This window comes from Enhydra lutris, unplaced genomic scaffold, assembly GCF_002288905.1.
Source record: "Enhydra lutris kenyoni isolate GAN:26980312 unplaced genomic scaffold, ASM228890v2 scaffoldscaffold82, whole genome shotgun sequence".
NCBI classification, from domain to species: Eukaryota; Metazoa; Chordata; class Mammalia; order Carnivora; family Mustelidae; genus Enhydra; species Enhydra lutris.
This window is the reverse complement of record NW_019154166.1, coordinates 1,667,029-1,685,703: the sequence shown is the minus strand read 5'-3', so window position 1 is coordinate 1,685,703 and position 18,675 is coordinate 1,667,029.

The following is an 18,675-nucleotide window of genomic DNA, read 5'->3' as shown; positions in this document are numbered from 1 at the left end:
GGGGTGGGGGGTGGGGAGCAGAATGAAGAGGGCAACTCGCTCTGCAGGTGTTTGTGAATAAGGCACGTCCTGGCCACCGAATTAACCCGATCAGCTTGGCACACTTGCAAGCCCTCCATGCGCAGAGCTCTGGGGCTCCTTCCGTTCTAGCCGCAAAGCCATTACCTCTCTGCTGCCTGCGGGACAAAAATCCATTCAAAGCTCCTGCTCAGGAGGCCTGCCCTCCTCCCTCCTCATCCCACCACCCGCCATCCTCATCTCCACCCCATCTCCCGTCCACTGGGGTGCAGCCCTGTATTTCCCAGAACCCACAATGTCGTTTGCCTGTTCTAGGAAAATTCTATGCAGCCTTCTAACCCCTGGTCCGACTTCAGGTTTTTAGAGAAGTCCTCCCTGGCAGTTCCAGCCTTCCCTGCCTTCCCCCTCCAGGGCTCATCAGCTTTCCTCTGTACTGAGTTTGCCCTGTGAGTGGTCCTAGTCACCCCTCACTGACTAGGGCGGCAATTCCTGTGTGTGTCCACATCCCCTCCCTGCCGAGCTCCCCCAGGGCAAGGGCCACACTCCCAGCAGGACCGACCCAGGTTCATTCCCCGGGATTGAGCACCGTATCAGGCTTGTGGGTGTCAAGAAGTGTTTGCTGAAACACACTGAACCCCAAGATCTGTTATACACGAGTCCTGCCCTGGGGGGGGAGGCAGGGCAAACTCCCGGACTGCATGACCCAGGACCCTGGGATCATGACCCCAGCCGAAGGCAGAAGCTTTAACCCCCCGAACCACCCGGGAGCCCCAGCTTCCTTTTTCTTAAGGGTGCCGCCATACTGGGGTGGAAAGGACAGTCTGCCTGGTTCTGTAGAAGCTGGACGTTTAGTTTCCTTGCGATCTTGTCTCAGTGTAAAAAAAAAAAAAAAAAAAAAAAATTTAAAAAAAGGTGTTTTTTCCGGACACCTACCTTTGGCTCAGGTAACGATCTCGGGGTCATGGGTTTGAACCCCGCATCCCTGCTCCGCGGGGAGTCTGCTTCTCCCTCTCTCCCTCATCCCACTCATAAGCATTCTCTCTCAAATAAATAAATAAATAAATACTTTTTTTTTTTTTAAGTGTTTGCTGAAAGAGATTACCGGGCATATACATCATTTCTCAAATGCGGAGATACATGGAGTACCAAATCCCAGAAATGGAATTTCTGAGTCAAAAGCCTGTGTGCATTTGGCGAATGTAGAGCCAACCCCCCCCCGACCCCGTGGAACTTGTACCAATTTACACTCGCATCGGCGAGCCCACCCATGCGTGAACTGCTCCCTCCGCTGCCCTCTCGCCCACAGCGTGTGGACAAGCACTTTTCCCTGGCCAGCCTGACAGGTGAGGAACCCGACATTCCTATCCTTTGGCTGTAACTTCTGTTTCTCTCACTCTCCATAAGGATGAGCATCTCCTGCTGTAGAAGCTGTCTGTATGTCCTCTGACGGGCACTAGCTGCTCCACTTTTCTATTGGATTTGGGTCTTTTTCTTCTTGATTTGTAGGAACTATTTATATGTTAAGGAAATTAGCCCCTTTCCAGTTCTGTCGTGACTAAAAGGGTCCCAAGAGCGACAATGGTTGTTCCCTTACCTATACCAAGTCCTTGGAGCCCAGACTGTGGTCCACAATGTTATTCTCCACGAAAACCTGAGCTCTCGGGGTGCCTGAGGGGCTCAGGGGCCCTGCCTTCAGCTCGGGTCATGATCTCAGGGTCCTGGGATCAAGCCCCACATCGGGTTCCCTGCTCAGCGGGGAGCCTGCTTCTCCCTCTGCCTCTCCCTGCGGCTCCCCCTGCTTATGCTCTCTCTCTCTCTCTCTCTCTCCATCAGGTAAATAAATAAGATCTTTAAAAGAAAAGAAAACCTGGGCTCTTTAGGGGGGTACTTGGAGCAGCTAAAACTCAGGATATGCCTGAAACAGGTAATTGTTGCTAAAAATTTAAAAACTAAGTAAGGACATGCTCAAGAAAGTCCCAGGCAAGACCAACAGAGCATGACATCCAACTAGAGGGGCTCCCACTGGCTGGGCTGTGACATTTTGAGGAGCAAAGCCTAAATAAATGGAGCTAATGGAAATAATAAATTTATCAGGATGCTTTGTGGCAAGTAACCAAAAAAATCTATTCAGAATGGCTCAGACGGCAGAGAAAAATTATCATTTCAGCAGATCACGAGTCCACAAGGTAAGTTGTCTCCAGGGCTGCTAGTTCAGCAGCCGCACGGCATCGCCAGGAACCAGGGTTCTGTCTTCTCCATCCTTCCTGAGTGAGCTCCTCAGCGAGTCTCCTCGCTGGCAAAACGGCGCTGCTGCTCCAACCATCCCACATGGACAGAGCGACACGCGGTGGGAAAAGAAGGACCATGTCTCCCTGCGCCTCCCGTTTTAAGAGCGGGAGAGGCTGGAGGCATCTCTGCCAGCAACACGTTCAGGGTCATTCAGAGGTCTGTGGGGCCAGTCAGCCCGAGTCTGCTCGCCTTCAAAGTCACGTAGAAAAGGACCCACCTCCCAAAACTTCCGTGAAGGTCAAGGAGCTTTTGCTCTCCTCCATCCCCAAGGGTCATTCTGAGTGTGGGGAGGAGCCAAGGCCCCAACTTGAAGGCAGCGTCCCGCGTCTGCGACCATACTGTGAGCCATTTCCAAGTTGGTGTCCGGAAACAGACCCACAACCTCCACCCAGGAGCCCGGCTCGGCAGGGGCAGAAAGCTCGGAGCATCTCCAGAATGCACCTCCCACATTTTCTCCAGGACCTGGTGTGACTGCTTTTGCTGGCCTCGTTGCACTTGTTCGAGCTGGAGGTTCAGAAATGAAGCAGCTGGTGTCCCCACCTGGTGTCCCCACCTCTCTTCATGCTCCACAGCGAGCCAGGCATCGTCTCCGTCGGGGTAGGTGAGGGGAGACTATGACTGGGGTTTATGAGGACACGTAGTCGCAGATTTGTGGAAGGAGAACTTGGATGCCAGGAATGCGAACGATTCACATGGAAATACGGAGAATGTTCCACACTCGCCCCTTTTAATCAGGTGGAGGTAAACACTGGAAACTGCATACAGGAAACTGGTATTTCTTCAGGAAAATGGCAGAGTGTAGAGGCTGCATCTAGGCAGACCGGCTTGCATGATGGACACAGAGGGGACACCGACCTCCTGGCTGGACACAGGCCCATCAGGGGAACCGCCTCAAATAGCCACAGGTCCTAAGTGACCAATGGCTGTTTACAACCAGGCACAGTGACCAAAAAGGGGAGAATTCTGTTCGTCCCCATGCCTGTTCACTTTCCCCCCACTTAAAAAGAGTCCCCCGCCCCGCCTCCTTGCAGACGGCCTCTCTGCTGCTCTGCCCGCGCTCCCTTGCAGAGCGGTCAGTAAACGGCCATCGCCCTTGTTCTCTCTCCGGTGAATTCGTCCACAGCACGCAGTACGGACTTCCACCGGATCCTCACCCCAGCTCTGGGGGCCCCCATCCGACCGAGAGACACCCCGTTTAGACATTCACAGAAGTTGGCACTGCATGTAGTAAGTTGGCTCTCTGCTGATGCTACACTCCAACTGGGCTGATGGGCAGTCCCTTCCCCTAGAGATAATGTCCAGCCCTAGAACTCCCCATTCTCGTATTATTAGTCATGCATGGAGGAGAGCAAAAGCTCCTTGATCTTCACGGAAGTTTTGGAAGGTGAGTCCTTTCTACTCAGGCTGGCTGGTCCCACAGACCTCTGAATTGAAATGCCAAGTTTAAAAAAAAAATTAAATAGCAAAGCAGGGAAGCTTTCACAGAAACCATCTAGCAGCCTCTCCCTATCTATTTTGACCCAAACTGGGCACCAAACCCAAATCCTTCAAGCTGGCACGGGAGATGGAACCATGTCACCCACCCCCCCAGCCTTATCAGGATTTCCCCAAGCCACGGAAGGATGGGTGGACACACAAATGTATGTGGGCCCCCCCCCCCAGTAAGTAAACAGGGAAAATGGATTAGGAACTAGGCCCCCAAGGGCATCCGCTGCAATTAGTTTGGGAAAGACCTAAATTCAGACCAACATTAAAAAGAGAAAAGTCACTGTAAACTGTCACCAAAAAGTAATGATACAGAAGAGAGGTGTTCCATTTGGATTCCTGGAAGATTTTACAGGCTTTCGTAAGAACCGGAATGTTACTATCTGCAAGTGTGGGTGCTTCTCTCAGGAGACTTCTGTTCATAATGAACAGAGAGATGTTCATTCCCACTGGTAGATGGAAGAGGATTAAACCAGGCAACTGTGTGGGAGCCCAGTCGTCCTGGGAGAAACAGAAGCCGTTCCCAGAGCAGGAAGGACCGATCAACACTGTGGCTACCCGTGACAACCAGGCAGAAAGGACCGGTGCTCACACTCCACGGCCAAGGAGGAAGGGGGTCCTGAGATGCTGGATTAGCTGATGTCCTCGGGAGGAGCATGAATGTGCAAACACAACCCTACCCTCTCCTAGGAGATGAACACACTAGCTGTCTCCAGGGGTGCCTGGAGAGGAGGTGAGTGTGGAGGGAAATGCATCACTGGGGGCCAGAGGGCATTCGGCGGTAGCCAGTCTTCAGCAGAGCCCCCAGTGATGCATGCCTCATGGTAGGCACACCCTCCCCAAGTGTATCAGGGTTGGTCTACACAACCAACAGAATATGGCAGAAGTGATAGTATCTGACCCCTGAAGCTAGGTCCAAAGACAGCTCTCCCTCCTCCTCTCTCCCTCTCTTCCTTCTGTCTCTTCAACTGCTTTTCTGGGAGATGTCAGCTGGCCGTGTCCTAAGAACAATCCAGAAACTCCATGGTGAGGTCCTCATGGCAAGGTTCTGAGCCCCTCTGCCCCAAGCCCGTGAGGAACTGAGCTGCCCAGCCAACAGCCACGTGAGGGAGCCATCTTGGAAGCGGTTCCTCCAGCCCTGGTCAAGCCTCAGATGACCACAGCCACAGCCACTATTTTGACTGTAACCTCAGGACACACCTGAGCTGAACTACCAGACTCTCAGAAACTGTGTGAGATAATAAGTGTTTGATGCCCCCAAGCTACTGAGTTTCGAGGGAATGGCATTACAGCAATAAATAACCAACATGGTCCACATACTTTCTGAACCCGCCAACTCATAAGCTTCTGTAGGTCAAAAAAACATTCACGATGAACTTACCCCTTACAAAATCAGTCCTTGTTCAGACATTCCTCCCTTATTGGCACCAGATACCAACCTTGCCCATCCAACTGGTTCCCAGTGAAACTCCAAGGGTTGAAAGAGACAGATTTCACAAGTCCACAAAAGCATTGTTAGAAAATTGATCAGCAGGGGCGCCTGGGTGGCTCAGTGGGTTAAAGCCTCTGCCTTCGGCTCAGGTCATGATCCCAGGGTCCTGAGATGGAGCCCCGCATCGGGCTCTCTGCTCAGCAGGGAGCCTGCTTCCTCCTCTCTCTGCCTGTTTCTCTGCCTACTTGTGATCTCCATCTGTCAAAGAAATAAATAAAATCTTAAAAAAACAAAAAAGAAAACTGATCAGCAAAGCAACTGACAATGTTGATGTTGCAAGAAGGGCCACCTACCTGGGGATAATTCAGACCGGGGCTGAGCACGGTTTTCAGGGACCCAGTCAGTAGGTGGCACATCAGAGGAACACATGGACACCCAGCAAGGATTTTCCGTGCAGGTGATGTCCACTGGTTCTTTCTGTATGCTCCCCTCTGTCCCCGTGTGATGAGAGATGGTGCTCTCAAATTAAGGGCAGAGGGCACCTTGGATGCTGACCCTCCTCCTCTCTGTGGTCCCTCACGACCCTCATGCATTAGTTGCTCCCCACGGCCATCACCTATGCATGGGAGCCCTTCCCAACTCCTTTGTGTCAGTTATCCAAAACCAAGACTCAAATGTAGTAGGCCCTCCTGAAATTGTGCAAGGAAGTGCCAGGGCCATAGAAACACATACGTTAATGCTGTTTTTGACAAGTACTCATCCATCCAAGCAGGGCCCAGCAGTGTAATTTAATGGGTTATAAATATCGCTCCCAACAGTCACGGAGAAAGGCAGAGGGATTTGGGAGGCAGAGGGGTCGCCGAATGCTCTGTGCTACACCATGAGGTTCTTCTGATAAACTTTTGGCCCTTCCGTTACTACTCTGAAATGCTTGATGTGCTGTAACTTTGAGTGAAGGAACTGAACTTTGCATACAAGTTTACTGACAGACCATCCAGGGACTCCACGTTGGGAGCTGGGATGAGAGGCAAGAAGTATATCAAGGCCACCAGTCTGAAGACCCCCCCCCCAGAAATTTAGGAGAACCTTTTGGATTTCTCTAGGCCAAGAAAATGGGGGGGGGGGGGCAGACGGAATAGAAATATTTCCCTTAGAATGTTAAGGACAGGGATGTCCCTAATTGACCATCATGCTACACTTCGAGGTCCCAGCCAAGATACTCTGAACTATTGTTCAAATAAATACCTAGGAGTGGGGTCGCTGGGTGATAGGGTAAGCGTATGTTTAAATTTCTAAGAAAACGCCAGACAGTTTTCTATGGTGGTCGTACCATTTTGCATTCCCATCAGCGTGGAAAGAAACAAACATCACCCAGAGGAGAATAAACAGAGGCTGTTTATTTTTTTAAAGATTTTATTTATTTTATTTGACAGATAGAGATCACAAATAGGCAGAGAGGCAGGCAGAGAGAGAGAGGAGGAAGCAGGCTCCAGGCCAAGCAGAGAGCCCAATGCAGGGCTCGATCCCAGGACCCTGGGATCTCGACCTGAGCTGAAGGCAGAGGCTTTAACCCACTGAGCCACCCAGGTGCCCCAGAGAGGCTGTTTATTGAGAGCGCCCTGTGTTGCAAGGGAGTAGACCACCATCATGTGCAGGTGGTGGAGACTCCAAGGCAGGCCGTGTGGACGGAAGGCTTATAGTCTGAGAAAGGGAGGGTTCGGCTCTCTTCTGATGGGAGGCAGCAGGCATGGGAAAGTTGTAGGCAAACGAACCAGAAACGGGGCATCCATGTGATTGGCTGGCGGGGAGGGGGGGGGGCAGATAGGATTTGTGTTTCTCCAGTTGGGGCTAAATCAGAAGCAGGAGCAGAATTCAAGAGATGCTGGTAGTTACGGGCCATATCCTATTTGGGACAGTTGCTGAGAGGATGTGCTTTGGCTTCCTGAACCACTGGCTGCAGGGGCTGTAGACCAGACTTCTACTTTTCTATGTCACTCTGGCCATTGTCCTTCGGTAGATGGTCTCTCCCCAGCAGTGTGTGAGTTCTGGTCGCTTTACACCCTCGCCTGCTCTCGGTGGAGATGGGGCTGCCCAGGGGAGATGGGGCCGGGGGTGCCCGGGTGTCTAAGAGGTGCACGGTCATGTGCTTCTGTGCCTTTACTTTGCGTGTCCATGCTGTTAATGACGCACCACACCAAGTGTCCTCTCACGTTCTCATCCGACATCGGTCTACGTGTTTCGGTGAAGTTCCTGTTAGCCTGTGGGCCACGTTTTGCCAAGCTGTTTGTTTTCTTATGATTGAGTCTGAAGACACATACATACAAACATTCTAGATGTCAGTCTTCCGTAAGATGCCCCGTCCGCAGATGAGTTCTGCCAACGAGAACTGTCTGAGGAACAAGGGTGCCTTTTCATCTCTTAACAGTGTTGTTCGCAGAACAGATGTGTTTATTTTATAATATTTTTAGTTATGGGGATGTAAACTTTATCATTCTTTTCCTTTGTGTATCATGTTTGCCTTTGCCTAGAAAAAGGCCAAGAGACTCTCTGCTATGTTTTCTCCTAGAAGCGTTATGTCCTATCTTGTATTTTATACTTAGATTTGTGATTCATTCTGAGTTCATTTTTGTATGAGGTGTGAGGAATGGTTCAGTTTGNCATTCTGAGTTCATTTTTGTATGAGGTGTGAGGAATGGTTCAGTTTGATTTTTTTGAAAGATTTATTTGTTTTAGAGAGGAAAAAAAAATGCTGGGTGGGGGAGGGGCAGAGGGAGAGAGAATCTCAAGCGGACTCTGCACTGAGTGTCAAGCCCGATGGGGGGCTCAATCCCACAACCCTGAGATCATGACCTGAGCTGAAACCAAGAGTCAGATGCTCAACCAACAGAGCCAGCCAGGTGCCCCAAAGGTGTGTTTGGTTTGGTTTTGTTTTGTTTTAATTTTTTTTAAATCCCTATACCCAATGTGGGGCTTGAACTCACAATCCTGAGATCAAGAGTCTCATGCTCCACTGCCTGTGTTTCAATGTGATGTCTCCGGTGTCAGTTCTGATACGGCTAACCGGTCACTTGTCTCTTGTTTTCTAAAGGTTGACTAAAGGTTTATGAACTTTATTGATCTTTTCCAAGAACCAGCTCTTAGTTTCTCTGATTTCTTTTTTTATTGTTTTTTGATCTTGCTGTTTTCTGCTCTTATGGGTAAAACCGATCACTACATAAAAAGCACTACAGTTTTATAGTATAACGCGAAATCTGGAATGTGATGCCTCCAACTTTGCTTTTTTTTTTTAAGATCTTATTTATTTATTTGACAGATAGAGATCACAAATAGGCAGAGAGGCAGGCGGGGGGACGGGGAAGCAGACTCCCTGCTGAGCAGAGAGCCCGATGCGGGGCTTGATTCCAGGACCCTGAGATCATGACCTGCTCCAAAGGCAGATACTTAACTGAGTGAGCCACCCAGGTGCCCCTTGATGTTAAATTTCTTTTTTTTTTCTTTAAGATTTTATTTATTTATTTGACACAGAGAGAGAGAGAGCACAAGTAGGCAGAGAGGCAGGCAGAGAGAGGTGGGGAAGCACGTTCCCTGCTGAGCAGAGAGCCTGATGCTGGGCTTGATTCCAGGACCCTGAGATCATGACCTGAGCCAAAGGCAGAGGCTTTACGCACTGAGCCACCCAGGCGCCCCACTTTGCTTTTTCAAGATTGCCTTGGTTATTCAGGGTCTTCTATGGTTCTATATGGATTTTAGAATTGTTCGTTCTAGTTCTGTGAAAAATGTTGGTGGCATGCGGATAGGGATTGCATTACATCTGCAGATAACTTTGGGTAGTACGGACGTTTTAACAGTATTTGTTCTTCCGATCCATGAGCATGGGATGTTCCTCCATTTCTTTGTATTGTCTTGAATTTCTTCTATCACTGTTTTATAGTTTTCAGAGTACAGGTCTTTCACCTCCTTGGTTAAGTTTATTCCTAGGTATTTTATTACTTTTGATGCAATTGTAAATGGGATTGTTTTCTCAATTTATCTCTCTGCTGCTTCATTATTAGCATATGGAAATGCAACAATTTATGTATGTTGATTTTGGATCCTGCCACCTTACTGAATTCATTTATCAGAAAGCCTAGTTTTTCTAATATTAATATAGTCACTTGATTTTTTATACTCGTATTTTCATTGTATATCTTTTCCAACTCCTGTATTTTTAATCTATTATGTCATTATTTTTAATGTGTAAAGTTATTATAAGTGGATTATACTTGGGTCTTTTTAAAATCCAGTCTGATCATCTCTTTAACTGGTATTTTAATCCATTTACATTTAATTACTAATATGGTTGAACTAAAGTCTATAATTTTATTGTTTGTTTGTTCTCTCTTTAATGTTGTTTCCCCTTTTCTGTCTTCTTTTTAGGGTATCTGGGTATTTTTTCGTATTTTAATTTACCCATTGGCTTTTGGGCTGTCTCACTTCATACTGTTTTTTAGGGGGTGCTGTGGCAATTACAGTAGACATCTCTAACCTTTCACATTCTACTTAGAGCTAGTATTTTTACCACTTGAAGTAAAAATAGGCGGCTTCCAACCACTTAAGTCCCTTAATCCCCTTTAATGTTTTACTTGTCATATATACATCTATGTTACGTGCTACACCCCACCAGATAATGTGCTAATTTTTGCTTCAGACAGCCAAAACGTGTTTTAAATAACTGGAAACAAAGACTATAGTTAACTATACCACCTAGATATGTACCGCTCCTGTTGCTCTTCCTTCATTCCCGAAGTTACACGTTTCCCTCTGATGTCATTGATCATCAGCCCAAAGGAACTTCCCTTTTCATTCCTTGTGGAAGAGGTCTTACGACAAATTCTCATCAAATTTTTCCTTCAGCTAAAAATGTATTCACTCTGGGGTACCTGGCTGACTCAGTCCTGGAGCGTGCAACCCTTGACCTCAAAGAGTCATGAGTGTAAGCCCCACACTGGGTGTGGAGATTGCTTTAAAAATACGATCTTTTAGGGACAGCTGGGTGCCTCAGTCCATTGGGCCTCTGCCTTTGGCTCAGGTCATGATCCCAGTGTTCTGGGATCGAGCCCTGCATCGGACTCCTTGCTCAGTGGGAAGCCTGCTTCTCCCTCTGCCTGCAGTTCCCCCTGCTTATGCTCTCTCTCTCTCTCTCTCTAAATAAAATCTCTACAAAAAATAAAAATCTAAAAATAATTAAATGAATAAAATCTTTCAGGGGTGCCTGGGTGGCTCAGTCAGTTGAGCATCTGACTCTTGGTTTTAGCTCAGGTCACGATCTCAGGGTTGTGAGACTGAGCCCCATGCTGGGCTCCAGGATGGGATTCCCGCTCAGTAGACTTGCTGGAAATTCTCTCCCTCTCCCTCTGCCCCCGTCCCCAGGCTCTCTCTTTTCCGTCTAAAATAATAAATCTTTTTAAAAAATAAAATAGAATATTTTTGAAAAAGTAAAGATATCTTCATTTTGCCATTATTCCTGAAGCATTTTTGTTGGAAATAGAATTCTGGGTTGATAGGTCTTTTCTTTACATACTTGAAGGATTCATTCAACAGTCTTTGGCTTCTTCGCTTCTAATGAGAAACCCACAGTCATTCCAACTGTCACTCTGAGTCCTTGTTCTCTGGCAACTTTAAAGAGGGGCTTTTTCCCCCCCTTAATCTTTGATTTTCAATAATCTCTCATCAGGACTTTGTTTGAAGATTTTATTTGTCAGAGAGAGAGAAAGAGAGCACAAGCAGGGGGAACAGCAGGCAGAGAGAGGCAGGCTCCCCGCTGAGCAGTGAGCCCAACGCAGTACTCGATCTCAGGACCCTGGGATCATGACCTGAGCCGAAGGCAGACACCCAACTGACCGAGCACCCCAGGACATGGTTTTACTGAGGTCACCCTGGTTGGGGTTTGCCGAGCCTTCTGAACCTTCCACTTTTGTCATCTGATAAATTTGGAGCGTGTTCATGTTATCCCGATATATTTTCTGCATCACATTTCATCTTTCTGAGACTTCAGATTGTTGCCTAGACATTGTGGGACTCCAGGTCCTGTGAAAATCCTCCGGAGGATGCTGGTATTTACTGGTGTTTCGATTTAGCAGACAACTGACCTGGTCGGGTAGGGGCATCAGGCTCTGCCCCGCCGTCTGTGAGCTGCGGCGTCAGTGCTAACTGAATTCCCAAAGCCTCTGCTGGGCCCCTCTGGGGCCGCCCTACACACGCGCAGCCCTGCGAAGCAGCCGGGATGTGTGTAAATGCACACACACAACTAGGGCTCCCTCTGCTCGGGCACTCTCCTCCCCTGGATGTTCCCTGACCTCGTCACCCTCCAGGGACCTACTGTTGCATCCTCTCGCTAGAAAGAAGGGGTTTCTCCTCAGGTGTCGGTCCCCTGTGCTAATCTGCACGACGGGGCTGCCCTCGGTGCCAAGGGGGGAGAGAAAACAAAGCAGAAAGTCACGGAGACTCGCCACCCTCCTCCCTCACACTGTCTCCCTTTTCCAGTTCCTCCGGCCACAAATGTGGGTTTTCTCAATGTGAGGGGCCCGCACCGTGCTCTGCGACTCCAGCCACCCTGGGCCAAAACCAAGAGAGAGAAAGAAAAAGTTTTTAAAAGGGAGCGTCACTGCCACCCCCCTCAGCTTAAGGGAGCTTCTCTTCTCAGTTCTCTGACCAAGAGGACAAGTGTTTCTCTCCGTATCTTGGCTGCCCCTCCCCGCGGTGCAGTCCCACACTGAAGTCAGTCTCCGGTCAGCGTCAGCATAAACACAAGCGAACAAGTCAGTGGGGAAGGTCCGCGGTGACACATCATTCCTGGGGTTTGGGCTCCCGGCCCAATCAGCCGCCTTTGTTGATTTCACCAGCTCCCCAAGTCATCGGGGCGCTCTGGTTTTCCGCGGTGTCTAGGACTTGCTGGAGGCTATTAAGTTGTAATAACACACATCCAACGGGTGAGTGTTGAAAATATGGTGCCAAGTGACAGAAATCAGACAAAAAAAAAACAAAAAAAAAACACCCACGTATGGTGTGATTCCATGTAAGTGAAATGTTGAGTCAAATCCACAGCGACAGGAAGCAGAACCATGGTTTCCCAGGTTTGAGAAGAAAGGAAGAAGCGTGGGGGAGAGAGGGCGGGGGTCAGTTTGGAAGAAACTGGATATTTGGGCTCTCTTTTCGGGAGGCAGAGTGTTTTGAAATTAGTAGTGATGACTGTGTAACTCTGTGAACATACGTAACAACACCGAATTACAGACACTTGAGAGGGGGTGAACTGTGCATTGTATCTCAATGAAGTTGTTATTTAAATACATATTTGGACACTTAAGGGCTTTTTATTACTCATTTTCAACCTATGCTGTATTCTACGTGGAAGTAAATTTTAAGAATTCCTGGTTGTAGGTTAACACTAAGCGGATGCACACGTTCATTCCAAGGGCAAACTCAGGGGCAGTCTGGGACTCAAGGTTGCTTCCAACATGGTTTGTGTCTCCAACCCAGATCCCAGAGCACTCATCGTCAAACTGTGCAAACATCTGAGACAACTTTTTTTTTTTTTAAAGATTTTATTTATTTATTTGACAGAGAGAGAGCACAAGTAGACGGAGAGGCAGGCAGAGAGAGAGAGAGAGGAGGAAGCAGGCTTCTTGCTGAGCAGAGAGCCCGATGTGGGACTCGATCCCAGGACCCTGAGATCATGACCTGAGCCGAAGGCAGCGGCTTAACCCACTGAGCCACCCAGGCGCCCCCCTGAGACAACTTTTTAAGGTTTAATTCCAACCCCTGAAGTACGCTTTGATAAAAACACAAACAAAAATAAACACAGGAGGACTAGCTCAGATCTGCAGCTTTTCTTTCCAGAATCATCTGTTTCTTCTGGGGAAGCTTTAAGTACGATGCATCAGACACAGATTTCTGCAAACCGCTGGAATCAGCCTTAAACGCACAAAAAAAGCACCAAGTTTTAAACGGGTGTTTGAACACTGACCACAGACGTCACGGAGAAGGCCATTAGGTACGCGACAACAAGATGTAAGAAAATAAGTGTTTTCATTTTTAAAAAATCAAATTTCTAAGAAGGAAAGCATAGATTCAAAAAATAAAGAATGCAAAGTGTGAATTCAAAACTTTTCCCTTTTTTAACTGTAATTTTTCACTTTTTCATTTGAAAAAGTATGCTGGCATCATTATGTAAACAGAGTTCAATAAAGTTCAATGAAAGAACGTCGCTGTCTCAAATGGTTTCCTAGCCGCGATTGTTATAATGACCCTTTTTAATTCAGGACAACTCAAACTCTGCGACTGATGCGATTTGGGTGTCAAGTGTACAGCCGGCCCTGGGTGTGGACGGCAGCAAGAGGGAACTCCGTCCACCCACAGCACCCTGGAGGGTGGGAACTGCCTCTAGTGGGCCGTGTGACACAAGGAGACCCCCGCACAGAGTGCCCTCCCTGCCCGCGATGACACGCAGGAGAGGTTAAGGTCAAGACAAAACGTTACGTAGGAATGATCCAGCGCTAGCTAGACTCTAACTAAATCTCTTCGTCTCATCCGCTCCAGACGACCGACACGACCGAGAAGATGTCTTGTGGGCAAAGATCCAGTTCGGGGCAATTTCAGGAAAATGTGGTCCAGAGAGTAAGCCGAAGGTGTGACTGTCACATAATGGTAAAACCTCAGAAAGATTCAAGGTGGGACCTCAGCCAAAGGCCTTTTAAGGAACTTAAGGATAGGTCTAGCAAAATTTCTGTTAAAATAATAGAGCTTTTAAGAACGTTAAGGGCAAGGAGTGCAAGCTAGAGGAAAGGGTTATCGTGGAGGTCTGCATGTGGACGTCGTCTACTGGGCTGGATGACAGCTGATACATGCGACGTCCGCAGGGTTTCTTTTTTAATTACATGAGCTTGAACTGAAAAGAACAACAGTACAAACAGGAAAGAGAACACTGGACCCACAAACTTCTTCAATAGGCAAGAATCAGGCTAAGAAAAGGATTCACCTACCAACATGAGCTTCTATTTATGGAAAAGGAAAGATGACCTCCAAGAGGAAGGCCAAGAGGCACGGTGGGCTCGAGGGCAGCGGGACTGAGCCTTAACCCAGGACCACACCTGCGAGACCATCTGGACACCTGGTCTAGGGACAAGACCCGGACAAGAGCCCGATTCTAGGCTGCTGCCTTAATGGGATGAGAGTACTTCGCACGTGGGAGGGGACGGCGGGTGCTCAGGGAGTGGACTGTGCCAGGCTGTGTTTCCGAACATTTCCACGCCGCTGCGGAACATCCGCGTGCTCCTCTGTAACACCCATACTCCTCCCGCGGAACGCCGGGTCCGGCTCCCCGTTCCCCTTCCAAAACTAGGTTAAAAGCCACGCTCTTCCTGGTACCATGTTATCTGGAGAGCCTGGCTTGCAGAACCCGGGCCACATGTAGATGCTCTGGCCAACAGCCCTCACTCGAGATGCCAATCAGCAGCCAGTATCAACTGCCAGATGCGGCGAATGAGGAAGGCTCCGAGGTAGCCCCAGCCCGGTCAAGTGCCTGAGCTGCAGCAGATAAGTGACATGACCACCAGGGTCTGCAGGCACGGGGTCTGGGGATGAATCACTGTGCAATCAGACGGTTGGCACAGATGCAACGGCTCAGGTCAGGAGGTAGCAGAGAGCCTGCAGAGAGCTCCCGCAGACCTTGCTGCAGGACGGGCTGACGAGCTCTTGAGGACGGGACAGAACTCTCTGGGCAGGGCACTTGGGGGCAAACAGGGGGTGTGTCCACCCCATGCTATCCTCATCCTGGATGTCAAGATGCCTGTGGAGCCTCTCGTTGAATCAAGTGTGGGGGGTGGGGGTGGGCACAAAACACAGGCCGGAAACACAACTGGTTTTCAGGTCGGCCGCCAGCGGATTTCCCAACCCCTGCTCAGTATCGACGGATCATCTCCGTGCTCGAGAGCCAGGCTGACGGTGTAGAGTAGATTTTGCAAAGGAGATACCATGGGGAGGAGAGAATTTTTAATGTCTCCAATCAACCAGGAGGAAGCAGGAAATAACGCCCCGAAAGGAGGGCCTCCGGGAAGGGTCCCATCCCGCCCTTTGGAGGGAAGGGAGAAGCACTGGGCAGTGGCAGTTAGGGTCCAGGGATCACAACGACTCTGTGCCCAGTCTTGTCCCCGCCCATCTCTCCGGGCCAGAATTTGTGTAGCAGCCTTGCAGCGATGGAAAATATTTTTTCAAGAGAGCATGGAACAGGGTAAAGGGATAAAGACTGTCCTCCTTCAGCAGCTGAGTAGATGTCTCGTAGGGAATTTCTTAGGAGGACACCTTGAGACGACGTCCACAGGCTGTTGATAGAGTCTTGAGGACCTCGCACATACCCGAACCCTGTAAACTGGGAGGCAGTTCAAGGAAACGTAACCTTAAGGACGGGGGCCGGGAGGTTTCAGCAGACCTCCGGGGCACAGCGGCGAGCAAAGACAACAGAGCAGATGAATGAGTAAACACCAGCAGGAGCTCGGTTGCTGACCTCTTCTCTTACTTTCTGTGGTTAGAAAGTGCTGACCGCAGTTACCGACATCCTTCTGTGTCTCAGTAGCTGGAGAATGCATTTATTGTTTGAAATTCAGGATGTTTCTTGCTCTGAATCTTTCAGAATCAAAAGAAAGTTAACTTGGGCGCCTGGGTGGCTCAGTGGGTTGCCTTTGGCTCAGGTCATGATCTCTGGGTCCTGGGATCGAGCCCGAGTCAGACTCTGCTCAGCAGGGAGCCTGCTTCCCCCTCTCCCTCTGCCTGCCTCTCTGCCTACTTGTGATCTCTGTTGAATAAATAAATAAAATCTTTTAAAAAGAAAAAAAGAAAATTAACTCATCGGCCACAGGATGCTAAGTGCAGAGCTCACGCTGTTACCCAACGGTGTGGTCTCTTGGCAAAAAGAGAGACGAGGAGATGATTAAGCGATCGGCCCCTGTGCTTTATTGGCAGTCAAACGATGACAATCGTCACACGTTTCAAGGAAAGACCAAATTCAGGAGCAAGCCAAAGATGCACGGGTTGTTTTTTTTTTTTTTTAAATCAGTGGGGTGAACTCCAACTTCACAACCTGGAAACTTTTAGGGCTGTGTGGGTACAGGTGGGCCGACCTCGAGACACAAGGAACTCCTTCGTCTGGAACCCGAAAACGCAGGAAGGAGCGAGCGGAGCGCGACCAGGCCTCCTGGGTCTGGAATGCGCAGAAACCCACCCCGCGGCTCAGACGGGGCTCCTGCGAGGGGCAGGAGTGACCAGGGCCATTCGACCATCCGGGGCCCTCTGTGGCGGCTCCGTGGGCTCCGTGGGCTCCGTGGCCAGGGGTTCACGAAGAGCGTTCAAGACTCACGAGGATCCACAGAGGCCCGAGGCCCTCACGCTCTCTCTGTCGGCATCTCCAGGGTCTTCTGAGGAGAGCACACCCGCCTGAGGCTCGGCGGGCAGGGCAGTGACAGCCCCACCATGGGGTCCCTGCTGTCCGGCCACGTGGGGCTCAGGGAGGCAGCGCGGTTCACCAGGCGTTTCAACGTGGGAGTGGAGTCTGGGCGTTGGTTATATGAAGGGAACTTTCATCTTAAAAGGGAATGGCGAGATACAGAGAATTGAAGGCATTAATTTCTTATGCGCCTGGCTCTACCTGGTGGGTAAGATCCGTGCGTGTCCGTTACGCGTACAAAACCAGTCACGGTCAGGGCACAACCCGAAACGCTGACAGAGGGAACCGTCATGTCGGCCCCGCTGCGTTGCTCTCAGGGGGTCACTGGGATGTGAGTCGTCCGGAGGCGCTATTACAAGGTGCAGGCTGGGCACAGCGGGCTCTAACCAAGCCTTTGAGAGCCTTGGAGCCCGGTGACCTGGGAAGGGAGACACGGGGTGTTTTGGGCAAACTCCAGAACCCAGGAGAAAGCTGGCCACTGGAAGTTTTCTTTTCAAGTGAAATTCGAAGTCACGTGGCATCACTTGAGAAAACGACAATCTTGCAAGCAAGTCTCAAGGATTTAGACGTTTTCTGTTGGGTCGGGTCACTGTGGACTCAGTATAGGGCGCGGGTTTAAAAACTGAATGAGGAAGAGGCTGAGACACCCTACCCACACCTGCAACATCAGGAACGCATGGCCGAGAATTCTGCAAACACCTTACCTGGGATTCAATCCCAGGTAACCTGAGCCCCGAGACTCTGAGAGACAGAATGAAGGAAAGCAAAGCCCTTGTCAATGTCCTGACAGAAGACAGATGACAATCCTGGGAAAAGGAGCCAGAAGAACAGGTCAGGTCACACGTTCACCGGGATTTCTGACAAATATCACCACCTGACAGGTCTGCAAGGTCGGAGATGGGGCCTTTGTGCCAGGAGCGTTTCTGACACATCCGTCGATCTGCGGACTCCAGGACTGGAAGGAGAAAGCACTCTAGCCAAACCACAGGGACAGCCTACCACCGATCTAGGACACGCCGTGAGCTGCATGTAGGAAAGACGCACCCCGTCCCGCTGGGGCCGAGACTTCTCCTGAAGGACGAGTTCGCCCAGGAACAGCCTCTCCTGTGGGGAGTTGTCCAGGGTCCGGCTGTGGCGCTCCCTCCTTCCATCCTGACCCATCCTTGGAGACATCGCACGTCCATCCAGCGACAGGAAAAGCTTTATCTTGGTGCTTCTGACATCCGTTTCCCAAAGCCCAGACCCTTCCCACTTCACTGCTCCCAGACTCGGGCTGGCCGAGGCACAGTGCAATCCTTCTAGTCTGTGGTCCCTGAGCACAGGAGGGAGGGAGCTCTAGAAGAATGGCAGCACCCCCACCCCAAGGCCAAGAGCTGAGGATCGGTCAAGAAGTAGGGTTGGGGACGCGCCTGGGGGGCTCAGTGGGTCAAGCCTCTGCCTTCGGCTCAGGTCATGATCAAGGGTCCTAGGATCGAGCCCCGCGTCGGGCTCTGCTCAGCCGGGAGCCTGCTTCTCCCCCTTTCTCTCTGCCTGCCTCTCTGCCTACTTGTGGTCTCTGTCAAATAAATAAATAAAATCTTAAAAAAAAAAAAAAAAAGAAAAAGAAGTAGGGTTGTGGAGAGGTCCCTACGGCCTCCCTCAAACACGGCACATGGCGTACAAAAGAAACATGATCCCCCCAGGGATCCCCCCCATCCATCCGCTCCATACTGGGCATGGGGAAGCCGGGTTTTATGATCGCAACGAGGGCACTTCCTCTCGGGCCAAAGAGATATTGCAAATGCTCCTGATAAAGAACGGATGACCCAACTCTTCACACCCCCCCTCCTTAAGCCCCACTGCGACTGTGAAGAAGTTTTTAAAACATATAAACCCCCAAGAATAAAAGGACACCAGGAGAGGCGACAACCAAAGATGAAAGACGTCAACCGATTCTGCCACCTGGGAGCAATCAAGGCATGACTGTCACAACCGACTG